Source organism: Diplotaxodon limnothrissa, unplaced genomic scaffold (genome assembly GCF_057381915.1).
Source record: "Diplotaxodon limnothrissa isolate DT_005_m unplaced genomic scaffold, D_limnothrissa_male_GT1.1 unmapped_scaffold_7, whole genome shotgun sequence".
Classification (NCBI taxonomy): Eukaryota; Metazoa; Chordata; class Actinopteri; order Cichliformes; family Cichlidae; genus Diplotaxodon; species Diplotaxodon limnothrissa.
In genome coordinates, this window is record NW_028188561.1 from 662021 (window position 1) to 684626 (window position 22606).

The 22606-nt window shown below is 45.3% G+C and overlaps 1 pseudogene across 1 annotated transcript in view; it reads right to left on the reverse strand.

Annotated features, from left to right (window-relative positions):
- Positions 1–375: 375 nt before the first annotated feature.
- The window catches only part of LOC146606799 (UDP-N-acetylglucosamine transferase subunit ALG13-like), a 41530-nt pseudogene continuing 19299 nt past the window's right edge, over positions 376–22606 (reverse strand). The window contains exons 6-22 of the transcript XR_014905387.1: positions 12797–12914; positions 12598–12662; positions 11407–11507; positions 11239–11324; positions 10869–11139; positions 10542–10649; positions 10153–10300; positions 9484–9655; positions 9250–9285; positions 9119–9174; positions 8893–8961; positions 3312–3432; positions 2968–3087; positions 2817–2857; positions 2194–2311; positions 1814–1921; positions 376–1366 (exon numbers count right to left, since the gene is read on the reverse strand). The product of XR_014905387.1 is annotated as a UDP-N-acetylglucosamine transferase subunit ALG13-like (transcript). The remainder of the gene's footprint in view (positions 1367–1813; positions 1922–2193; positions 2312–2816; positions 2858–2967; positions 3088–3311; positions 3433–8892; positions 8962–9118; positions 9175–9249; positions 9286–9483; positions 9656–10152; positions 10301–10541; positions 10650–10868; positions 11140–11238; positions 11325–11406; positions 11508–12597; positions 12663–12796; positions 12915–22606) is intronic.

Below are 22606 nucleotides of genomic sequence, written 5' to 3' on the forward strand. Positions count from 1 at the left end.
AACACGCCATCTGCAGATTTTCATACAACCTGTGGCGCTTTTCTCTATGAAACAAGCGGCGGTGGATGGAGCAGCTACATCCACGTGAGCTCATCCCGAATGATGATGTCACCATAAGCAAATCCAGATAAAGAGTTCCTGGGCTGAGGGACGTCCCTCCATCACCGCGTTTCTATTCTTGGCTGTGACGCCACTTCCTGTGTCAATAAAGGTTTAAAAATGACGACAGGCGACTCAGTGGGGGGGGTGGGGGGAGTCGTCTCAGGCTTCGCTGCTCATCACAGGTCTGGACAAAGTAGTCGTTCAAACATCCATCAACCTTTGTCTCAGTGTAATCAGATTACTTACTGAACTTCAGTGTCACAGCAGCTGTAATGGAAAAAAATGCCTTTATTGATTTTAGTTTCCATGGAAACTAAGAAAATCAGAGTCAGCCTCCAAAGCTCTCAAATTTTCTGCTGCTATGAATCACACTCACCCCTAACCTGCACAGGTGAGAGTTTTCTACCTGAGAGCTCAAACTGACACACTGAGGCGCTGCCCCCTCGCCAGAGATGACGACCTATCACCTGTAACTCCCCTCTGATCCCCGTCTCTCACGCCCTGTGGAGAATCGCACCTTTCTGGCTTTATTATTTTACTTCCTGTTTGCTCAAAGCATAAAAAACAGGAAGTTAATGTTTGGGACTGTTAGCTGGACAATAGTCATGTGATGACGCAAAAACGCCATCTGCTGGTGAAACAAACTTTATTCACCCAAAACCCAAAAAACAAAACATCAACACAAAGATCCCTCCACAAATAGGGACTGGTCACACCCACCACCTCATATTGGCTGTCACAACATGAATTTTAACCAACAGCAACATCCATTAACATCCAGCCAATATTTACCTTTAAATCCTAACTTTAATTTTGAAAGTCTTGCTGCAGGAAAAGTGTTCATAATAATGTTACCACTAATTCAAAACAAAAGGGGTTTTAGCCTTGAGCTAATATGCACGTTACATAGTGGGTGGGATGTAGAGTGTGTCTGTGTGGTGAGGGGGCGGGGCAGCAATGTATCCAACAACATGAGAAGGGTTGGGGGCAAGGCAGTAGAGTCATGGGGCGTGGCCTCCAGTCGATATTGGCCCCCAGTAGACAGAGGACGGGTGGTAGGAAGAGTGGTGAGGGTGGTGGGCGGGATGTGGAAGAGGAGGTGCAGGGGCTGTAGTCAGGTAGGTGCTTGGGGATGGAGCTTCATATGGCAGGTGGAGCAGTGGGAGAGGAGGGAGGGGCGACTGATCTGGGTAGAGGAGAGCAGAGGAGGGGGCGGAGCCTGGAGGAGTAGGACTGATGGAGGAGGAGCTTTCCATGGAGACACCTGAGGAGACAAACCACATGCCTTTATTTTCAAAGTAAATTCGTTTATAATGCAGAAAATTTGGGTTTTAATGTGGAGGCACACTAATCATGTGACCTGACCAATGACTAACAGCGCCTGCAATTGGCCCATTGTGCTTCCGCCTTCATCTGACTCCAGAATTACTGCACCGCACTTCCTGTCTGTTGCCACGCCTGTTTGCTATGTTCATCTGGTCAAATTTCACCTTAATAACAATACAGTAGTCATTGGGTACAGGAATGTGACAGCTGGATGGTGTAGGGTTTACCCCACCCTTCCCTCCTCATTGCGCCACTCTCACCATTATGCAGCTGTAAAGCTTCACCAACAGACCTGCTGACCTCCGGCACTTCTACACTGTCTTATTGACAAACACTTCCTGTTTTGGCAGCGTGTGCACTCCAAAGGTAAAGGTAAAGTACTGACCGCCGTTGCGTCCCTCTGTCTGTCCATCTGCAGACCTGGAGGATTCTGGGTAGGAGATGGCGGGCTGATGGGAGATCCGCCCAGTCTCAGAGAATGGCTGGGAGGCAGCTGGGGACGGAAGATGGGACAGATCAAGTCACAGTAAAGGGGGTGGAGCTTAAATTAAAACACCTGAGGGACCATCCATGCTGTAATGACATCACTGCACACATCTTCCTGTTAGTCATGTGTTCCCCACAGTTGCCTCCTACCTGATCGCACTGTTTTATTGTGAAAGGCTTCGCTACGGAAGTGAAGGCTCAGCTAAAAGATGAAACTTGCATCTTTTGTATACAGGTGGAGGAAGTGCAGCACCACCTGCTGGAACCGATCACTCTTACCGTGCAGAGGGGGCTCCTGGCCCAGGTAGGGCGTGTAGGGCTGGTAGGGGTAGGCAGTCTCAGGTGAGGAGGCGGGATACAGCTGCTGCTGTTGCTTCCAGCAGCTCTGATGGTACCACTGAGGAGACAGATGGTCACATGACGGTCACATGACAAATTCACAGCATCATGTCATCACCTGAACCTGAAACACCTGCAGAATCATCTATAAACATTCAAAGAACCTGAAGGAAACGTGTGTCTCTTTGAAACGGCAGCCACAGGTTAAAGGAGAGGAACACCAGTCACATGACCTCCACAGGACCCAGGTGATCAGAGTGCCCTTGGAAGATGTTTACCACACCTGCAAGTGACTCAGGTGCACTCAGACTTCTGCTGCTAAAACAGATCTGCCAGTGGAGGAGCTGAGCTAGTTTCAGTCATTATGTCCTGTTTATAGGTCGGAAACCTGCAGTCAGCTGAGACTGAAGGATCACCTGGATGATAACGAAAGGTTTCTCCCACTGAAAACGTCCAGAACAGAATCAACATTCTGTGATGCTCCGTGAGTTCATTCAGGCGTCTCACCTTCACCTGTCAGCGCCGCTTCAAATACTGCTGTTTATTGTTCAGGTGTCTCTTACCTGGATGCCCAAATTGAAGTAATACTGGAGGACTCTGCAGTCTACACACACACACACACACACACACACACACACACACACACACACACACACATAAATCAAACTGATCCATATGGATACAAACTGTAGACACAAGCTTTTGACCTCTGACCTCTTGGTAAATCCCTTCCATTAGGGTCATATGAATAAGGGGGCGGGGCTACCACAGTGCAGAGCGGCTCACCCAACTCATTAACCGACCAGGAAGAAGCAGCTGGCATCGCCATGGCAACTGGAACCAGAAAACGTGTTAGTGTATGGCAACCTACTGAGAACCAATGAGACTGTCAGACTTCGTGTCAGCTAAAGCTCTCAGAGGTGACAGAAGTCCCTCCCCCTGATATTCAGACTTCCTGTTTTAGAGGTGCAGCCAATCAGAGCCAATTAAAGCGGGTTCAGGCCTTAAACAGGGCAGAGCTCTGAGAGAAGTAACTGAGGTGGGCAGTGTTTGCTTACCTGAGCGTGTCTGCGCGTGTGTGGCTGACAGCAGGTGAGCAGCTGCTGGTAGCCGTGATGAGGAAGAGGAGGGTGAGGAGGAAGATGGAGACGAGCAGATGACTGACAGCGGCTTCACTACCTGACACACACACACACACACACACACACACACACACACACACACACACACACACACACAGCAGTGAGCGAACACCTGCAGCTCTGCAGGCAGCCACAGGGGGCAGCACATCAGGATTCTGTGATCAAAAGATCTCAATTTGTTTTCAGTCACAGCGATTCTGCTCGTACAGACAGAACCCGCCAAGCGTTTTCTTTTTCCCCCCTTTTTTAATACAAAATATTTTTATAGAGTATTTATGGATAAAGTTTACAAAGAAAGAAAAGACGGACAACAAACTGTTTATAATGAATACAAAACAGAACTTCTCATGTTAGAACATTGTTTTCCTCTTATTATTTACCAAACAAGCAACGAAAAGAAAAAAACAACAAGATAACCAAAGCCAGAGGGATTATGATATTAACTAACCCTGTCCACAAGAACCACACAGAAGTTAGCTGCAACATCACTGAGCTTCACATTCCCGTTAACACAGACAGACATCAGACCACTATGGAGAAGCAAATCCGTTAGTCAGCTGGAACATCCGTAAGTTGAAGTTTAGAGACGTTTTCCAGAAAGAGACCCCAAATTTTATCGAATGTGCCCTTTTGGTTCTGGATGGAGCAGTGGATCTTTTCCAGACTGAGACATGACATGAGATCAGCAAGCCACCGAACATGGGAGGGCGGGGCAGCGGCCTTCCACCTCATCAAAATGGCACGCCTAGCCAAGAGGGAGCCAAAGGACAGCAGCCTGCGCTTTGCTCTGGGAATATACTAATCATCCTCTCATGTAGGGGGTTGAGAGCTAGTTTCAGGCCGGTAGCCTTGTTCGAAGTGCAGAAAACCTCCTCCCAAAAATTTGCCAGGGCAGGTCCAAAACATGTGGGTTAGATTGGCATCATCAGACCCGCACCTGTTACAGTGAGGGTCTAAACTGGGATAAAGCTTAGCTAGTTTGGATTTAGATAAGTGGGCTCTGTGGACTACTTTGAATTGTAACAGGGAATGATGGGCGCAGAGTGAGTCCCAGACGGAGTGAGTCCCAGACGGAGTGAGTCCCAGACGGAGTGAGTCCCAGACGGCATCTGACATAGATACACCCAACTCCTTCTCCCATGTGGACTTGAGAATGGGAGCTGGGGTTACACTGCACAGTTTATTATAGATGCGAGACATTACAGCTTTGCGTGATAGTTGCAAATTAAGGAGCTCGACCAGTAAGTTGGCAGCTGGAGCTTCTGGAAAATTTGAGAGGTGGGATTGCAAAAAATGTCTGCTTTGTAAATATCTAAAAAAGTGAGTTTTGGGAAGATGTATTTTCCTGCCAGCTGATCGAATGATGATAGTTTATTGTATATAAAGAGACCTTTAAAGTAAATAATACCTGCTCTAAACCAGACCTGGAACAAGTTGTCCAAAGCTGGGGGAGGAATAGGTGGTTTGAAAGGATGGGGCTTTGAAGTGAAAAATAATTAAGATTGAAATGTCTCCTTAACTGCGCCCAAACCCTGAGGGAGTGCCGAATTATTGGATTAGATGTAAAGTTGTCAATGAATGAAGGAAGAGAAGAACCCAGAAAGGAGGCAAGAGAAATTCCCTGAGTTGAGCCTGATTCCATTGCCAGCCAGCTGGTGGGGCCCACACCCTCCCCAGACTGGAACCAGTAGGTCAGGGACCGAATGTTGGCAGCCCAATAGTAAAAACGGAAGTTGGGGAGTGCCAGACCCCCTTCAATCTTAGGTTTCTGTAAATGCACCTTAACTACTCCAGGTCGTTTACCCTTCCAAATATAAGAGGAGATTCCAGGAGAGTCTAGAGTTGTAAAGAAAGACTTGGGGATGAAGACTGGTAAAGATTGAAATAAGTAGGTCTCAAAGGTACGGTTTAACTTGGTTTAAATCCTACCTCTCAGAGAGGCCGTTCTCTGTTGCTATGGGGCAACACTCCTTGGCTTCTGCTCCTATTTACTGTGGTGTGCCTCGAGGGTCCGTGCTCGGTCCTGCTCTTTTCTCTTTGTACATGTTGGGATTAATTTTTAGAAAATACAACATCTCCTTTCACCGTTATGCCAATGATATCCAGATTTATTCACCTCTGAAATCCGATGTGTCTGCTTCTTTGCAACCTCTGTTCAACTGTTTGCATGAAGTTAAAATTTGGTTATCACATAATTTTCTTACATTGAGCGAAAATAAGACCGAAATCATAGTCTTTGGTAGTCACACTCTGCCACACATCGAACTCCAGGTTTCTGTAAACGTCCCCGTCCAGAGACTTCATCACTTTGTAGGGCAGAGACAGTCTGGAGGGGGGCAGAGCTTCTGCAGGAGGCTGAACAACAAAAACATTACATCAGCTGCAGTTCCTCTGATGTCCAGCAGAGGCAGCAGTGAGTCAGTCCCATAAACTTCCATGTTTGCTGTCTGCTAGCTTCACCTGACCAATAATATGGCTGCTGTGAGGTTACCGTACCAACAGATCATCCAAGAAGGCGGAGCTCCAGTTTAATGAGTGAAATTCAACAGTTATGATTGGATGCCACTGACTTGCACGTCACGGATTCTTCTGGCATCATTTGGCTCTTTGCATTTTTACCTTTCTTACTTCACCAATGACGAGTTCACGTGTTCCAGCTCCTGCTGATGGCGTCCTACGACTCTGAACAAACTCAGGCTGAAACTAGACATTAAAAGCTGCAGAACAGAGGTCGTCACTGCAGAGCCTCAGGCGTGAAGCAGGAAGTAGAGCGTGTTTCTAAAGACCCTGGTGGCTCCTCTGAATGTTCTGGTTATCACATAATTTTCTTACATTGAGCGAAAATAAGACCGAAATCATAGTCTTTGGTAGTCACACTCTGCTAGACCGGTTAGCTGATGCCCTTGGCCCTCTCGCCAGCCATCTCTCGCTCACTGTAAGAAACCTCTGAGTGTTCCTGGATGGCTCTCTTTTAAACTTCAGAAACACGTCTCCACTGTGGTAAAAACAGCTTTTGCCAGTTGCGTCAGATATCCAAAGCAAAGCCGTTCCTTCCTTTAAAGGACCTTGAAAAGCTTATCCACGCATTTATCACATCCAGACTGGACTACTGTAACTCCCTCTACTCGGGCCTCCAACACTCTTCTCTTTACCGGCTTCAGTTAATTCAAAATGCAGCTGCGCGTCTTTTAACAGGTACGAGAATCTATGAACGCATAACTCCCAATTTTAGCCAAATTACATTGGCTCCCTGTCAAATATCACATAGATTTTAAAATTCTTTAGTTCACTTTTAAAATTCAGAATAATTTAGCGCCCAGCTATCTCTCTGAACTCCTCCACTTACACAATCCCAACAGAGCACTTAGATCGTCCAATCACAGGCTCCTTGCACAACCTAGGACTCAAATGAAGTCGAGAGGTGACCGGGCCTTTGCAACCGTGGCACCCAGACTCTGGAATAACCTCCCTGTTCATATTCGTACTGCCGAGTCGATCCAGTCATTTAAATCACGTCTTAAAACGTATTTTTTTACTTTGGCCTTTGATTCTAACTCGTTGGCTGTTTTAGCTTATTGTGTTGTTGTGTTGATATTGACCCTTTCCAACCTGTGGGCCAGCGCTTTAGCTAGGATCTTAAAGTCAAGGTTCAGAAGTGAAATCGGCCGGTATGATGCACACTCAGTTGTCGTTCCCCTTTTTTGCAATTAAAGTTATGGAAGCGTCGTACCAGGAGGTTGGCAGTTTGCCTTGTGTGGATGCTTCAGATAGAACAGAGTGGAGTAGAGGTACGAGCTGGGGGCAAATGATTTGAAAAATTCTACCGAAAAGCCGTGCGGGCCAGGGGACTTCCCTGACTGTAGAGAGAAAATTGCAGCGCCAATGTCTTCTTTGGAAAATGGCGCATCCAAGATCTCTCTGTGGGTGTCTTCCAGCTCAGGAAAGTCCAAGCTTTTAAGAAAATTTGTGATCAGTGAGCGGTCGGTGGGAGATTCAGAGGAGTAAAGCTTCAGATAATATTCCCTGAATGCGTCATTGATTTTGGCATGATCAATAACAAGCCCACCATCTGACTTAATGGTGTTTATACACTGACGTGGCTTTACACCCCTTATTTAGTCAGCTAGGAGTTTGCCCGATTTCTCTCCATGCACAAAGAGTGTACTCCTCTTTAAGAGTTGCCTCTCCACGGCATGAGTTGAAAGAAGTTCAAATTTGGTTTGGAGTTCAATATGTTTCTTGTAAACCTCAGAGTCCTTATTGTATGCATAGTGATGGTCCAAGTGTTTTATTTTATCGGCTAATTCTTGCCTTTCTTTGAAGTTTACCCTCTTTATATTAGCTGTATATGAAATGATCTGCCCTCGGGATAGGACCTTCATTGAGTCCCAAACTAAAAGGCTAGAAATATTTGGGGAAAGATTGGAGTCTAAAAAGAGCTTAATTTGGTTATTTATAAATTCCAGAAAGGTATTATCAGATAGTAGTGTGGGGTTAAAATGCCAACTCCTGTCTGTTCTAGGTAAGTCAGGCATAGCCAGTCAGAATTAAAGGGGCGTGGTCTGATATAACTATGGCACGGTATTCACAGGCACATGCAATGTGGGGTGGCTGTAGCTCAGGTGGCAGAGCAGGTCAGCCACTAATCAGAAGGTCGGTGGTTCGATCCCAGGCTGCCTCCTGGCTGCATGCCAAATATCCTTGGGCAAGATACTAACCCCATGTTTGTCTACTGGTGGTGGTCAGAGGGCCCGGTGGCGCCTGTGTCCGGCAGCCTCGCCTCTGTCAGTGCACCCCAGGGCAGCTGTGGCTACAATGTAGCTTGCCATTGCCAGTGTGTGAATGGGTGAATGACTGAATGTAGTGTAAAGCGCTTTGGGGTCCTATGGACTAGACAATACAAATGCAGGCCATTTACCATTTACTAGTCAAGTAGTCTATCCTAGAAAAAGTGTGATGGACATAAGAGAAAAAGGAATACTCCTTTCAGTCAGATGCAGATATCCCTGTTCCCGTATGAAGAAAGGAATGAATGCGTTTATGTTTTTGAACAGAAACAGGAAATACACACTCAGACTTTGTCCCGACTGCCGTTAGACCAAAACCAAGAGAAGAAGAGAGCTCGGCGCGTCACAGGAACAGGAAGTGCTCAAAGTCCAAGCACCATTACCTTCAGAGGTTGCGACCTCTGGAGGATGACGTTGGACAGGCGCTTTAGGCCTGCTGTACAGGTTTTTGATTGGACGAACAATGTTTAGAGCTGTTCTCTGTCCAGCTTGTCGCCGCCCACTGAGACGAGGCGGAGCAGAGATGGCAGCTGCAGTCTGTGGCGCGGTCGCAATAATATTCTCCTGAAGTCTGAAGCAGGAAGTTGAACTTCCCCGGGTCTGAAACAAGACGCTCAGACTGCGAGGAAGCAGCGCCAACCACTGAGCTACCCTGGCACCGCTGTCACACACGCGATGATGTCACCTTCAAGCTACGCTGCGGGACGTACCTGCTGGCTGTAGCTGAAGTTCACGTCTGATCTCGTGGGAGAGTCAGCCACGCCTCCTTCCTGCTCATCCTTTCAAAATAAAATAAAAACAGACTGATTACAGCTTCATGGGGTCACTGATCACATGACCTCTTCACACGTGCGAATTTCAAACCAGTTTTCATGTGCAACATTATGCTGACCTGCATCACACTAACAGGAGACAGAGGCAGAGGTCAGCTCTTACCTGATTGGTGGAGGTCTCAGTGGCGCTGTAAACTCCGGAGGTCTGGAAACTCTGATCTGAAATAATGTGAGACAGAGTCACCAATACGGCTGCTGCAGGGAGGCGTGTCACAGCGGGATCACGTTACTCACCCTGTGAACTGTAGATGAAGTCCTCCGTGTACTCGGCTGCATGCGGGAGCCACGCGCGCGCACACACACACACGCACGCACGCACGCACGCACACACACACACACACACACACACACACACAATTAAAGTCAGTTTCTGATGAGTTTTCACAGTAAAAACCTCTCAGACCTTTACTGTGAAAGGTTACTAAGGGGAAGGAAGTGAAAATCTGAAGTGAGCAGTGGCGTCCTCACCCTGGTCCTCCACTGTGCTTATGTCCTCCTGCTCCTCCTCTGACGAGCACACGGGAGTGTTTCTGGGTGGGGGGGCAGGGGAGAGGGGCCCAGAGCCTCTCTGAACTCTATAGGAGGAGCCAGAGGGAGGGGCTGGGGCACCAATGGAGGGGGGAGGAGCCACAGTGGGGCCCTGCATAGGAAACGGTAAAATGTGACCTGAAAATGTTACACCTGACTCTTCTTCTTCGACAACAAGTCTGTGACCAATCATCAGCCGCCTCACTCAAGGGCCCTTTCTATTGGCTGCCAGCAACAACCAAGAAAAGACTGTATATAAAAGATAGACATGTTTGTAGGAGTTTAAAACTGCATTCTTGTTAATGGCCTAGAGGGGGCGATAGCTATGGTCACGTGGAAGTGGAAAAAACCTCAGTTACTCATCTCAGCTCACACACAATAAAATGGAGTCTGACGTCTCAGAGGACAAATATCTGGGACACTCTTAAAGATGTGATGTCGCTGCTTACCTCACCTGTCCTCAGTAATGTAGAATCTGGTTTTTGAGTAACCATCATTTAAACGTGTTTACCATAAACCACGTGAAGCACACGGCCCCTCCCACCTGCCTCAGCGCTCTGTGCACACACGCGCCGCATCATCGGAGGATTTTTCCAAGTACATACTCACTGGCAGCGGAGGGAAGACACCGTCGCTGGCGCCATCGAGCTGGTAGTACGAGATGGCTGCGTCCAGATCGGCCGGCTCCTCCACCGCCTCGGGAAAACCAAACTGACACTCTTTGTTCAGAGCCGCCGCCAGCTGACGCCGACTGCGCCTGAAAAAAACCACGGAGGAGAAAATAAAAACCCACCGACTGACATCACATCCTCTTTCAGGCCAGAGTGACTTTGTCTGCGATTACGGCACCTCATGTCACATGACTCGATTCATTTTAAAAACAGGAGCTGCTTCAGAGATCAGCTGACCGGTCATTCCTGGTGGTTACATCAGTGTCGTGCATGTTGGCGTGTCGTGCGTGTTGCCGTGTCATGCGTGTTGGCGTGTCGTGCGTTTACCGGGACCTGAAGGTGAAGCTCTCGTAGTCCTGATAATACCTGCGACCAGGATGGTAATAGGTCAGCTGAGTACCAATCAGGTGACGGTTCAGGAAATGGGTGGAGCTTCTGACCAGAAACATTTGCGCGCGTGCACACACACACACACACACACATACACACACACACACACTCCTCATTAACATGATATTTTTCACTGATGGTCAGAGCCACTGACATCGATCAGGTAACTAAGGGGGCGGGTCCCACCTTCAGAAAAGTGCATTTAAAACATTTGTGTCTGTGATGGAGTCAAACTGCACAGGTGCATCTCAGGTAAAGTCTCACCTTAAGGCTCCGTAGCGTGGTGTTCGGGCTGGGGGGGGATGGTGATGGCGAGGGGGGGCATAGGGGTTATAGGTCATAGCTCCAGGTGATGGAGGAGGGGGTGGGCGGGGGTGGCCCGCCGGTTGGAAGCGAGGTGGCAGACTCGAGGGGGCGGGGCCTCCATAGGAAGGAGGAGGTGGGATTAGCAGCTCTGTTCCCTTCATCCCACGAGATTTCCTGAAGTAGCGATGGCGGTGATGCCGCTGACGCCGCTGACCACGAGAGTCCGGGTCTGAGGGAGAGACAGGAAGAGACCGTACAGGAAGTCAGGTGAGTAACACAGGAAAAGGATAATACAAAACAGGGAGTGGATGGGAAAAAAAAAAAGCACCGAGGTCTCCTTTCCTGGAGGGGGCAGCCACATTCCAGACGGGAACCGGATTCACGGGTTTGAGGTCCGTCAGAGGGACCAGGTGTCTGTGAGGAAAGACACATGAGTGATGTCACAGCGGCACTGATGGACGTGATCCTGCCGTGTGTGTGCGTGTGTGTGTGTTACTTCTTGCCCAGTTTCTCGATGAACACCGTGATGGCGGATGAGTGCGTTCCCACTTCCTGGATGAAGGCGTTGTAGTACTTGCCCTTCGGCTCCAGACGCACCTGAAACAAGTTTCATTCCTGATGTCACAAACATGGTGGCTAGGGGGTGGAGCCAAAAACAAAATGCCACCTATCTTATAGTACCACAAATGTTTTTGGAGCTTCATTCATAAGAGTTACAGACAGTAACCACAGACAGTAACTGTTTTTCAGTGCTTTCAGTGTCTGAACAGCTGATTAAAGTTTGACCTCTGACCCCTCGCTGTAGTGACCTCACCAAAAACTCACAACACGCATACCGAGACGCCTCAGAGGTCACGCTACCCAGAGTCCCCTTGATGTTTACGTGCTTGATAATTACATTCTCCAAAACTACTTCCTCCAAATGTTTCAGCATAAAAGCCTCTTTAAGAAGTGAAGTTCAGTGTAGTGAAATGCTGAGAGCTTTTAATTTGAAAGGAATACAGGAAGTGTCAAGAGTTTGTAAAGGAGAGTGAGCCTAGATGCACTGGTGGATTATTTTATTGCAGGTGAGGTCAAAGGTCAGAGAGCGGTTCCTTTTTTTCTCGTCATGTAAAATGTTGACAGAGCTTTGACGAGGACGTCCGTCTCTGCACATCAACATAAATCAGAATAAAAAAAATAATTCACCATGTCATAAACAGCGCCAGCCTTATTAAGCATCACTGGGCACTCTCCCTTTGTATCCTGTAGCATCTAGATAACCTGCCGGCTGTGAGGTCAGAGCCTGAGGCGGTTTGGTGTGAATGAACTCTGACCTCTGTGTCTGAACCTTGTTCACATCCGCATTATAAAGTTTTCAGTAATAAATGGTAAATGGCCTAGTCCCTAAGGACCCCAAAGCGCTTTACATATCCAGTCATCCACCCATTCACGCATACATTCACACACTGGTGATGGCAAGCTACATGTAGCCACAGCCACCCTGGGGCGCACTGACAGAGGCGAGGCTGCCGGACACTGGCGCCACCGGGCCCTCTGACCATCACCAGTAGGCAACGGGTGAAGTGTCTCGCCCAAGGACACAACGACCGAGACTGTCCAAGCCAGGGCTCGAACCAGCAACCTTCCGATTACAAGGCGAACTCCCAACTCTTGAGCCACGATCGCCCCAATACAGTCTTCTTACCTGACACTTGTCTCCCAGGAAGTACCGCCTCCCTGCAAACACCATGTAGTCCGTCTTCTGCATCTCTATCACAGTGATCAGATTAGACCGTCACAGGAAGTAATCAGATTACACAGCCGTCAGTTGTACAGTGTCCAGCTTCAGTTCACCAGCATTACTTTATCCTGACGCTGGTCTGGATTAGTTAAACCTGCGTTACCTTTGCAGGTGTCCTGCCACACATCGAACTCCAGGTTTCTGTAAATGTCCCCGTCCAAAGACTTCATCACTTTGTAGGGCAGAGACAGTCTGGAGGGGGGCAGAGCTTCTGCAGGAGGCTGAACAACAAAAACATTACATCAGCTGCAGTTCCTCTGATGTCCAGCAGAGGCAGCAGTGAGTCAGTCCCATAAACTTCCATGTTTGCTGTCTGCTAGCTTCACCTGACCAATAATATGGCTGCTGTGAGGTTACCGTACCAACAGATCATCCAAGAAGGCGGAGCTCCAGTTTAATGAGTGAAATTCAACAGTTATGATTGGATGCCACTGACTTGCACGTCACGGATTCTTCTGGCATCATTTGGCTCTTTGCATTTTTACCTTTCTTACTTCACCAATGACGAGTTCACGTGTTCCAGCTCCTGCTGATGGCGTCCTACGACTCTGAACAAACTCAGGCTGAAACTAGACATTAAAAGCTGCAGAACAGAGGTCGTCACTGCAGAGCCTCAGGCGTGAAGCAGGAAGTAGAGCGTGTTTCTAAAGACCCTGGTGGCTCCTCTGAATGTTCTGGTTATCACATAATTTTCTTACATTGAGCGAAAATAAGACCGAAATCATAGTCTTTGGTAGTCACACTCTGCTAGACCGGTTAGCTGATGCCCTTGGCCCTCTCGCCAGCCATCTCTCGCTCACTGTAAGAAACCTCTGAGTGTTCCTGGATGGCTCTCTTTTAAACTTCAGAAACACGTCTCCACTGTGGTAAAAACAGCTTTTGCCAGTTGCGTCAGATATCCAAAGCAAAGCCGTTCCTTCCTTTAAAGGACCTTGAAAAGCTTATCCACGCATTTATCACATCCAGACTGGACTACTGTAACTCCCTCTACTCGGGCCTCCAACACTCTTCTCTTTACCGGCTTCAGTTAATTCAAAATGCAGCTGCGCGTCTTTTAACAGGTACGAGAATCTATGAACGCATAACTCCCAATTTTAGCCAAATTACATTGGCTCCCTGTCAAATATCGCATAGATTTTAAAATTCTTTAGTTCACTTTTAAAATTCAGAATAATTTAGCGCCCAGCTATCTCTCTGAACTCCTCCACTTACACAATCCCAACAGAGCACTTAGATCGTCCAATCACAGGCTCCTTGCACAACCTAGGACTCAAATGAAGTCGAGAGGTGACCGGGCCTTTGCAACCGTGGCACCCAGACTCTGGAATAACCTCCCTGTTCATATTCGTACTGCCGAGTCGATCCAGTCGTTTAAATCACGTCTTAAAACGTATTTTTTTTACTTTGGCCTTTGATTCTAACTCGTTGGCTGTTTTAGCTTATTGTGTTGTTACCTATTGTTTGTTGTCCTGTTTTATTGTTTGTTTTAATTGTCTCGTGTTTTCACTGACTGTGAAGCACTATGGTCAACACTGTTGTTTTAATATGTGCTATATAAATACATTTTGATTTGATGTGTAAGAATTTAGGAAGGATATTCATTTTAATTGAATTAATTCGTCCGACCACAGTTGTGTTCAGGGGTGACCACTGTTGAAGGCTTTGTTTGACATTCTTCAATAGTGTAAAAAAGTCGGCTTTGAGAAGTTGTTTATACTTTCTTGTAATTGTAATACCAGGTAGGTGAACTGCTCCTTGACCACTTTAAAGGGGAAACCCGACAAATCTATTGGAAATGCTTCTTCATTTGATAGACAAAGTTCGCTCTTGGACAGATTTAATTTATAACCACAGACTTGACTGAAACGCGTGAGTAGAGACAATATAGACGTTAGGGAAGCATGTGCATTTGAGATAAAAAGCAATAAATCGTCAGCATAGAGAGAGACTGTTCAGTTTGACCTCTTTGTATGCCCTGGACAAGTTTACTGCTTCGAAAAAGCATTGCTAAAGGTTCAGTAGCTAGATCAAATAACAACGGGCTAAGGGGCCGGTCCTGACGTGTGCCACGTTTGAGTGGGAATGGTTTTGATTTCTGGCTATTAGTGCAAACAGACGCAACAGGGGACAAGTATGGGCACTTGATCCATGAGATGAAGTTGGGACCGAACCCAAATCTTTCCAGCACAGCAAATAAATAGTTCTACTCTACACGGTCAAATGCTTTTTCTGCATCGAGGGAAAGAACACATTCTGGAGTGTCCTTGGACGGCGTGTGCAGGTTATTAACAATTATTAATATTACCCCTGATATTGACCCTTTCCAACCTGTGGGCCAGCGCTTTAGCTAGGATCTTAAAGTCAAGGTTCAGAAGTGAAATCGGCCGGTATGATGCACACTCAGTTGTCGTTCCCCTTTTTTGCAATTAAAGTTATGGAAGCGTCGTACCAGGAGGTTGGCAGTTTGCCTTGTGTGAATGCTTCAGATAGAACAGAGTGGAGGATGAACAAAATTAAACAAGATTTAAACAGCATTTACGACGAGGAAATCGAAAAAAAGCTCAAATTTACAAAACAAAAGTATTATGAGACGGGACCTAGGGCGCTGAAGCTTCTGTCGTGGAGACTGCGAAAACAACAGGAAAAGAACAGAATTCATAAAATCAGGAACCCTGAGTCACAAATTATTTGCAGTAAACTGGAGGATATCCAACGGGCATTTGAACAGTATTACAAAGACCTATATACCCAACCTCCCCTAGTAGAGAATACAATGATGGAAGCCTTTCTAAACTCATTAGACCTACCATCTATAGGAGAATTGCAAAATAAAAAACTCATGGCAGAGATAACTGCTGAAGAGCTGCATAAAGCCATTTCCAGACTGAAGGCGAATAAGGCACCAGGTACAGACGGTTATCCGTCCGAATGGTATAAAGCATTTAGGACACAAGTAACACCAGTGCTGCTTAATTGCTTTAATCATACACTAAGAACAGGAGTAGCCCCACAATCTTGGAGAGAAGCAGTTATCTCAATTATCCCAAAAGACGGCAAAGATAAAAAAGAATGCAGCTCGTATAGGCCAATTTCTATCCTTAACGTGGACTATAAATTATTTGCTTCAATACTAGCTAAGAGACTGGAATCAATTATCCCGGAGCTGATAGACTTAGATCAGACAGGCTTTGTTTCAAATAGACAGACTCAGGACAACCTGAGGAGAACGCTACAAGTGATGGATCATATAACATCAGGAAATATTAGTGCAATGTTGGTCAGCCTAGATGCCGAAAAGGCATTCGACTCGGTGGGTTGGGAATATCTATTTAGGGTACTAGCAAGATTCGGATTCAAAGATGGCTTCATTAAATGTATCAAAGCACTGTATTACTCCCCAACAGCCAGGATCAGGATTAATGGACACCTGTCTCAAAATATTACTCTGAAGCGAGGGACACGCCAGGGCTGTCCCTTGAGCCCGTCCCTGTTCGCCTTGTACATTGAGCCTCTGGCTCAGGCTATTAGAGAAAACTCTGAAATACAAGGAATAATGATCAGGGGTGAAGAACACAAGACTTGTATGTTTGCGGATGATGTTCTTCTTTTTATTACAAATCCTGAATCTAGTTTGTCCCAATTGATGACCTTACTAAAAGCCTACAATCACTACTCTGGCTATAAACTAAATATTCAAAAGACTCAATCCCTTACGTTCAATTATACACCTCGACCGGAAACTGTAAAGAAATTTAACTTCAAATGGGACTCTCCCACAATAAAATACTTGGGAGTAAACCTAACGAAAGACATGTCTAGACTCTATGAAATTAATTATTGCCCCCTCAACAAAGAGATCAAATCTGACCTAACTCGGTGGTCTCTCCTCCCTTTGGATATGAGTAATAGAACAGAAATAATTAAAATGAACGTTCTGCCTCGAATTCTCTATCTCTTCCAGTCACTACCCCTGGAGATAACCCAAAAACAATTTGACGAGTGGGACAGATGGATCTCACGGTTCATCTGAAACGGCAGAAGACCAAGGGTCCAGTACGAGCTTTGCCGTGCTTACAAGATTACTACTACACCGCACAACTGAAGCCCCTGGTAAACTGGTGCTCCCCAAACTATGAAGCTAAATGGAAAAATATGGAAATTACACAATTAGACTTCCCATTACAGTCTCTTTTAGGAAATAAGAACCAAGCTGAAAAATTTTACAAAGATTTGAACCATTTCACCCGGTTCACCCTGAAACTATGGTTCAGGGTAGTGGGGAAACTACAAATAGAAAAACAGGCTAGGACCTTGAATTGGATAGCTTATGACCCGGAGTTTGTGCCTGCCAGGCTGGATGGGACCTTTAAACAGTGGACTCTGAGAGGAATTACTTCTTTTTGTTCACTAGCAACAAATGGGGGAATCCAAAGCTATAAAACCATCTCAGATACATACGGACTGGCAAAGCATGACTTCTTTAGATACTTGCAGGTTAGAGACTATTACAACAAGACGTTACTATTCAGAGATGAAAACGAATACAACCTAATTCATATCTTTCAAGAGGCATACAAGAGAAAGGACTCTAAAAAGATGGTCTCTAAAATATACGGTAGTATACAAGCCTCTAAAAATCACTCTACGTTGTACATTAAGCAAAAATGGGAGAGGGAATCAGGCTCACAAATTTCAGAGGACAGCTGGTGGGGAATATGTGAGTCTCAGGCTACCACTGCAAATTCAAGGTCCTTAAGAGAGTTTGGTTGGAAGAATGTAGTGAGATTCTTTAACACTCCTAAACTCACAGCTCGGCAAACAGGCTCACAGAGCCAGGGCCTATGTTGGAGAGGTTGTGGAACCCCCATGGCAAACCATTTTTATGTCTTCTGGGCCTGCCCAGGGATCCAGCCATATTGGGGGGAGGTGGCCCTTGAGATAAACAAAATAATTGGGATTAGAATAGACTATTCATTTGATACGTTGTATCTTGGCAAATTGCCTACGGCACTCCCACATAATGATAATTATTTATTGAAAATACTTTTGGCTGGCTGCAGGAAGGCCATAACCCGAAGATGGCTAAAGGCAGACCCTCCAACTCGGGCCCAATGGCGTGGGATAGTGGAAGAAATTTTTGGAATGGAAAGACTTACCTTTGTCCTTAGACTCGAGCTTGAGAAATTCAAGAAGCTCTGGGAAAAATGGGTTGTGTACTCCCTTTGTACTGAATAATTGAACATTACCATGATGTAAGTAGATGCTATATAACACACACACACACACTTACATACAGTCCTTGTCTTGTAACCAAAGGGGGGTTGCAAGGGGAGGTGCTTTGTAAACTATTGTTTGAAGTTTGTCAATAAAAGGCAGCGAGAGGAGGCCACCATTTGGGGTTCTTTGTCGTGCTGGACACAGATGAGGCCTCCCTTGTGCAAATAATGGATCGATCGACTGTCTTGTTTTCTTCATGATGAATAAGTCTCTAGAATTAGCGGGGTTTGTGGAAACACAGACCCAACATTTATTTGGTCCTTCGGAGCCGGAGCCTAACACATTGCATCAACCGAGGAGAGGGAGAGGACGCCACCGCAACGTCTGGGATGATTGACGTAAAGCCCTGGTGTTTTTGGCTTGCCACCAGGCCGGGAAGTTTGCGCCTGACCTCCCCTCGGGATGGATGACGATTGACGGGATCCAGAGACTCTTCCCATGAATGTAAACAAACAGTGAGTACAGAAGGCCTTAGAGAGCGGCTACGGGCTGTGCGTTAAACGTAGAGCTGGGCGATAGAACGATAACGATATGTATCGCGATATAACTTTTACTCGATAGAGAAATTAAGCTATCGCGATAGACCTCGCCGCTCTTGTCTTCTTTAAAAAAAAAAAAAAAAAAAAAGGTCAGCCAATCCAAATTAAGTAGCGCAGAGCCGAACCAATCACAGCCGCAGCGTCACGTCACGTGACTTGTTATGTACAGCACAAGTGCCAAGCCGCACGTGTGTTTGTTTGGGAAGCAGCCAGCGGGTAATGGAGCCAGCGCGTAATGGAGGAAATGAGTGTGCCGAATAGAAAATTCAACCGAGCGTGACCGAAGAAAAACCAGATGATGGTTCCAATGCCGGAGAGATTGTCGAACGGAAGAGCCATAGAAGTTCCGTAGTGTGAAGGTATTTCGGCTATTTCAAGTCTGACAAAAACAGAGTAGCGTGCACTGTAAATTGTGCCGAAAGCAAGTCTGGAAATACAATAAACTGGTGCATGCGTCACACTGTGCGCCACGTTATTGTTTCGGTGAAATGAATTTCTACAATACTGTTACTCTCTGCAGTGTTTAAATGCTTACATACACACAGTTACTGTCCGTCCACACATACGACTCGGTTCTGCTTCTATGCCGCAGCTTTGTTTACTTTTTCCCACCGAGGCTTCTAGACTTCTGATTGGCCAACATTTCTGCACGGTTAGGAATCTAGCTCCACCTGCTGCTTTGGCATGTTCATAGCAGCGTTTTCCTTCATTTCTGCCTTTATGTGTGGACGGGATTATTTTTTAAAACGAAAACGGAAAATCTCCGTTTTCAAAAACACCCGTGTACGTGTGGACGTAGCCTCAGTCTCTGACTGGAAGCGCTAATTCGTCATTCGGCTTTTGTTAGACTAAAGTAACTGTTAAAACTGTTTGAAAAGCTAAGCTATACAACAAGGAGAGATTGAGAATTTCCTTTTAGTTCTCAGTTTATTTGATATTGACAAAAGTTAGTCAGTTTTGTCTGTTCTTCTGTAAAACAAACTAAGATTTATTTTTTAGAATTAATATTTTGTTTCTAAGTGGAATTGACAATTTAGTCTGTTTCGTTTGTTCTATTTTGAAACTTAAACGCTTTAGCGGCTGCCTTTTGTGTAGTTTGCAATATTTGCCTTTATTTATCTGAAAAAGTCTCATGTTCCTGAAGTACATCTACCCTGTTGAACTTATTATGGGAAATAAATATTTAAATAAAAACAAGCTGCTGATTATTTCACATTTTACTTGTGAGCAACGGCACATTTAAATCTTACAAATATAGTTATTTGGCTTATATTGTGATAGATATCGTAATCGTCTGAAATGAAAAAAACATATCGTGATATGAAAAAATCTCATATCGCCCAGCTCTAGTTAAACGTGAGTCCGGGAGCGCGCTAGCCGCGTGAGAGAGACGCAGGCTTCTCCGCCATTTGGGGCGTAGAGAGTTCTCCGCCATTTGGGGCGTGGAGAGAACCTAGGTTCAGAGTCCGGAATCTCCGCCATTTGGGGCGTTGGAGAGTGTCCGAAGGTTGAAGTCTCCGCCATATGGGGCGTTTGAGAGTTTTCAACAGAGAGCGCAGGCTGTGCGTGCAGACGCAAGCGATAGGCCTATGTTGTGTGTGTGCGGGCCAGACGTGGTCTGCGTGAGTGTGGCTGATTGTTGTCTTGTAATGGAGAATAAAATGTGTAAGTCTGCCTTAGAAGGAGATGTAAAATTTATGCAGAAAGTTTTACCAGGCAGCACGCAGTATGTAGGTTGTTGGTGTAAGAAATGTGGATTTGAAGGGACATTAGTGGAAGTTCAGTGTAAAATGCTGGTAGAAAGAATAGCTGTAAGTGTAGCAGGTAAAACAGGTAAAGCGAAGCAGAGGAAGGAATTGCAGTTAGCAGTTGCTAAGTTGTGGCTGGAGCAGGCTCAGAAGAGGAGAGAAGCAAGAATGTTAAAAGAGCAATATTGCAAGAAGTAGTTGTGAAACCTGAGGATGAAACTACAGCTTAATCCACTGCAACTACTCTAGAACAACACCGTAGAAAAGCATTAGAAAGAGCAAGAATGTTAGCAGAAAAGTAGAGTCAGAGAAGAGGGTGAGAGAGCAGAGGCAGAAGTGGAGGAGAGATTAAAGGCATATTAGGAGCAGCATTGAGTCCAAGACAGACTAGGCAAGTGAGGAAACAGAAAGTAAAGTTAGTGAACACAAACGTTACAACTACATATCCATCCCTGACACAACACAAAAAAACAACATATGGTGTTTCTGTAACAGAGTGTGAAGATGAAGAAAGTTTTTCTCCTGATCAATTCCGCGAGTGTGAGCGTGTCTGACGTCATGGTGTGTGTGAAAGGTATCCAGCTGGGCAGACGTGATTCTGCAAGTCACCTGCCCAGTGGCCAAAAAGAAATAAAATAGTTGTGTGGATGAATGATAGCATGAAGAGTGCTTGGTGTTTCTGGGTCTGAAACAGCTGTAATGCTATTTTCTGTTTTGGAGAAAAGTACAGTTAAAGAAGAAAAACAGAGAGAGATGTGTGTTGTTTTAAGCAGTGATGAGAATAATGGAAGTGTGATGAGAGATGAACACAAAAACATACTGAAAATGCATTAACCATACTAACCCCACATGCATATACACATCTGGTGTGTGAAGAAGTTTTACCATGGCACACATTTAGTTACATGAGAACTAAAATTATTATGTGCTAAGACAACAGGGTTATGCTGTATGTTGTGTGTATGGCTGATTGGATGAATGTTTGAGATTAAACTGGCTGTTAATTTGTCTTTTATTACTAAAGTTGAACCTGCCAATTGGGTTGTGACGATTTATCCCCCTGGCATGAAGAACACGTGTCATGACTTAAACAAGGCCTTGCTTTCCTTTATTTTCTTTGATTTCTTTTATTTTCTTTCTTTTATTTTGTTACTTTCATGGTGCACTGAAAGTTTTGTTTGATGATCTCTGTTTGAGCAGATCTGCACGATTAGAATCGAAGCATCGTCGAGAAAACTGTTGCAAAGTGAGCTTCTCCAAAATTAAAATGGGCTCTTATTTGGGACAATCAGGAAACAAGTTCCTGTCCAAAAAAATTCAACGAGGAAATCCAGTCTAAATTATTTTTCTTTTTGAAATGACGTTGTTTTGCTGAGCGTGGAAACGAATGCGACGATAATTTCCACAATTAGCAAAAGAAGGAATCACTGAGTGAATGAGTAAGAATTTTAAAATAAATGGGGAACTGACTGACTGACTTAACACCATTGTGTGAAGTCAACCCCCACCTGACAAAGGTGTGGATGTATCTCTGTGTGGTTCTCTGTTGCAGGAGCAGAAGGAGACCACAGGATTCCTCCTGTGGGTCACATGACTATGTGAACTCTGAAAATGTAACCTTTTTAGTTTAAATTCTATGTCTGTGAATTTACCATGTGTGTGTCATTGACTAACTTGTGGTACTCACAGAAGTTACTGTGAGAAAGTATGCACACACCTGCGCAGCGCTAATATTTGCATTTTTTCTTACAGCATTGCAGTTTTTCATGTGATTTGATGATGTGGTTTTTAGCAGAACAACTGGTGGATGTTTGTTTCTTTATTACAGGTTTTGTTTTCTTTAAGAGTGCATGTAGCATTCAGCAGAAGTGGACAAGTGACATGAGTAAAACAAATAAGAGATTACGATATTTATGGAATAGTTTATTATGGGCTCATTTGCTGGCCACTTTTGAACCCATAATAATAATAATATATGAGTGGAGTGACTTTGCTTAAGAGAAGTCACCGATTACATTAATGTTAACTGAGCACATGGGATGATCCATGTCTGAGGCGAGTTATGGTAATGATAGTGATTTAATGATTTGAGAAAACCTGCACATGACACTTGTCTCGCCCGTGCCGAATGCTTATTACTTTTTTGATATAATTGTTTATACGTGTGAAGGTTGATTTTATTTCCAGATTTTGTATATGCAGGCAATGTTTTCTATTATTGTTGCAGTGATTTGTGTGATTAGCTGTTTATTTACAAGTATTAAACCTATGCAAGTGGTGCATCCTTGTTCAGATGAGGCTTTGATGGCCTATAAGTGAAGTTCACTGATTACAATGTGGAATAACATT